At 37.0% G+C, this 3,649-nt stretch overlaps 1 long non-coding RNA gene across 2 annotated transcripts; it reads right to left on the bottom strand.

Annotated features, from left to right (window-relative positions):
- Nucleotides 1–813: 813 nt before the first annotated feature.
- Nucleotides 814–2,306, bottom strand: LOC148916545 (uncharacterized). Of its 2 annotated transcripts, none has more exons than XR_016126797.1 (4): nt 2,085–2,306; nt 1,929–1,997; nt 1,759–1,851; nt 814–1,001 (listed from the first exon to the last, which is right to left on the bottom strand). It is a non-coding gene; the product is annotated as an uncharacterized LOC148916545 (long non-coding RNA). The 2 variants fall into 2 exon arrangements; XR_016126796.1 differs by having other exon boundaries at nt 1,759–1,821; nt 2,085–2,301.
- Nucleotides 2,307–3,649: the final 1,343 nt, after the last annotated feature.

The following is a 3,649-nucleotide window of genomic DNA, read 5'->3' as shown; positions in this document are numbered from 1 at the left end:
GATACTTTTCTTTAATAATGAGTCACAATTAAATGTGTAACAAATACTGATGAGAAAGAAGAGAGAAAAAAAATTAAACTTGAAAATGATAAAGATAGAAACATACGCTCCCTCCTCGAAATGCCATCCAGACAAATTTTCAGATGGATCTTGATTGAAACTTTTACTTCTTTCAAAAACAAAACTTAGTTTGAGTTTTTTTTTTTAGTATCTTCTTGACTATATAGTGTATTTGTCAATGATCTATATTCAATAAATTGAACTATTTTGGCATCTATTAAATTAAACTACAATTTTACTTGCAATGGTACAGTTTAATAGCTTCAGTTTATTGGCATGTGGATCTCATGGTTAGTCTCTTGCAATTCAATAGAGGGTTCATCATATAACACCCTCTATTGCATTTGCATGTATTGCAATGAACTAAATCACACAATTGAAAGTGAGATTTTATTATTTTATTTTAATTTTAGGGGCAAATCACCAGTTGGCCCTTAAATATAGTTAACACTATAAGAGGAAAGCATGCACAACAAAAACAACTGGCTGAGTCAAATTCGCTTTCATGCTCAAGCAAGATGATAGCATACGAGGCCTCAATAACCACAAACTCCGTGGTCTGTTGGACCTGATTAAGAACTCAACACAACAGTAAGGGTTAGCGAGTGTCCTTTTTACATAAACTCATACCTTTTACATCAGTACAAGTTCATCCGTACAAGCCCCTCCGGAGGTTTAGGGGATCGAAACCCAAGGTAATCACACGACTCTCAGGTCACAAATTAAGTATAAATTGTCACAAGAAGGGCATGCTGTAAAAAATCAAATCCATTTCCCTAACATGCATACTAGCAACCAAACACGATGCAGAGTTCTCACGCATCAATATTCACATACATATACAGGAAAACCTCTAACCAAGGCGTGAAGACCCCCTACCTGGTGTCCACACAACCGTAAAACCAAACGTCACAGTAGAGCTCCAAGAGAGTCAGAAATCCCTATAAACAACAAGGATCAACATCAAACCCCAACTCACATTAACACTATGATTTACAACCCACTTCCACTTGTTGGGTTTGTTAAACCAATATATCCATTTCTTAGGACAATTCTATCTCTTAGGAAAGCCTCTGATCATGTGATTCTGCTCTGGACTTATAAAAGAAATCAAAGACTTCCATTAAAAACAGAAACTTCAGTTTTGTTAAACAATTTAGGCAGGAACACTTTGCCTTTGGAAAATCATTAAAAATCCATTTTGATTCAAAATGGTGTGAACATTTCCAGATCACACGTAGACATATAAAACTTCAACATCTCAAAAGTTCATCGAATTCCGAGTTAAGGAAGCCAGTCAAAGACTAAATCCAAAATAGACTAGGCTGCAGAGTTTTCTGTTTTCTGCAGAATAATGCCAACTTCAAAAATTTGCCAAAAATCCAATTTAACTCCAATTTGAATGAAATCAGTTTTGAAATACTCATCGAAATGTCTATTTTTCACATATAGAAAACCCAGTTTAAAACATAAGTGCGAACTAGGTCATTCCGTCCAGAACAGAACACATACTCAGATTTCTGTATAAATGCAGATTCCATCAACATCCATCTCATTCTTTGACATTCAGTTCTAAGCAGCTTTAAACACCAGAACAGTCCCAAATTCAAGATAAAAAATGACTATTATCCTCATAAAACTCAGAATTAACCAACACACCCAACTACCAAGGCCACAAACTTGAAAGTAGAAACTTACCCAACTTCAACCCAAAAATTACTCTGAGTTCTCTGTAGGTTCAGCCCAACGTAGATTCTTCACCTAGTGTACTTGCATGTCATTAAATAACATCTAAAATCACTTATACAATCTCACTTAAATCAATGTACTTTAGAATTCCAGCAGCAAGTGTGGTAAACAAATCTTACCTTAACAGCTCCAAAGTAATCATCAACCTTCAATGAGCTGTCCAGCGACCCCCATTCTCCCAAACCACACTTGGAAACAAGATATTAAAGCCTAATCAGTCACTAACTCAAAAAGAGGAGATTTTCGAAACTTAACCAACTCCAAGAATGGTTTACCTTTCTTGTAGAGCTCGTTCCTACGATCCTAATGGCGAAAACGGTGCAAGAATTGGAGTTGTAGAATGAAAGTTATGGTAGAAAGAAGTTTGAAGGAGGAAGAAAAGATAGAATGGGTTTCTGGAAAGAGAAACTCGTGAAGTAGGAGGTGAAGGAATAGGTTCTCACGTTTCTAGCTAAAAACTAGGGTTGGGAACAGTTTGGTTCGGTTTAGTAATCATCTCAAGCTGAAATCAGAATCGGTACTATTTAATTGGTCTGGTTTGGTTTTATTATTATTTTTTTAACCAGCTGGTTCGGTTCTCATTGGTTCTAGTTTTGAACCGAATTATTTATTTTTTTATTCTTACAAACCATTTATTTTTTCGACTTGAAAATTAACAAATGATCCAATTCATACAAAGAGAGATGCTTTGATATTGGACTTGGAAAAATATTAGTTATAAAATTAAAAATGTAGCATTGGATTTAAATCATTTTGTAAAAAAAAAATTATATAAAATTAGTTCAGTTCAGTCTAATCGGATTTGGTGCGTGTGGAATTGAAATCAAAACGATCCATCGATTTAGTGCCGGTTTGTTGGCTTTTTGGTCAACCGTTTTTTTTTTCAGTTTTTTTCATCCGATCCAATTCGGTGTTCCAGTTTTCCAATCCCGATGCCCACCTTACTAAAAACCATGTTTTCCCCCATTTTTTTTCTCTTTGGAACCGCTAACACATACATGGGTAAAGAAGAGATCAACACCCCCACATCGGAAACTTGATTAAATAAAATAAAAAATATAATGAATAGTTCTACTATTGTAAATTGCGTATCCTTCTTGTATGTAGCGTGACTCGAACCTGGATGGAAGCCTAGGCTTCTATCTGATCTCGTGGTGATGTCGCTTCGGAGAAGACTGCACACACTTAGAATAATTTATCATAGTAAGACTGAACTAGGGTTGATCCCAGTTAAGCCCCCTCCGATTGCTAAGTCAGAAGCTATTTTGAGGTAGCGAAATGGATGTAGGGTTTACCAGGTGAAAATATTTATTACTTTTATCTGGAGATAAGTGAGGAGTATTTATAGGGGGAGAGGGAGAGACAAAGATATTTAGGGAGGAGATATTTATTTTCCTTCCCCCCTGGGGGAACTAGGTTACATTTAATGACCTGTCCTGATCACTTTGTTTTTTGACAGGGATCAGGTGACGACGTGACACGTGGCTTTGGATAGGAAGTACATTAACTAATCTCTTCTCATCGTCAGGCTGTATGACCAGACCACTAGAGTGATTAACTTGACAGGGGTCGATACCGCTTGTATATCATCAATGCGCCTCTGTTTGTGTACGGCATCCCAGTGGTCGGGTCGGGTATTGTTCTGCATTTGTTCTATCGAGTTTTGGCTGGGAAGCTCCTTGTCGATACCTAGGGTATCACACATGATCGGGTCGGTACATGAGTGACCCAACCTATGGCCACCTAGGGTCCTGTAATAGGCTCGGCTCATAATAATGGTGTGATCCATTAACAACTACTAAAAATACCGAGACCTTTTGTGATAAAACCCCACACCTGC

This window comes from Prunus mume, linkage group LG5, assembly GCF_029339155.1.
Source record: "Prunus mume cultivar Tortuosa linkage group LG5, ASM2933915v1, whole genome shotgun sequence".
Classification (NCBI taxonomy): domain Eukaryota; kingdom Viridiplantae; phylum Streptophyta; class Magnoliopsida; order Rosales; family Rosaceae; genus Prunus; species Prunus mume.
This window is presented reverse-complemented; position numbering and strand designations above follow the sequence as displayed.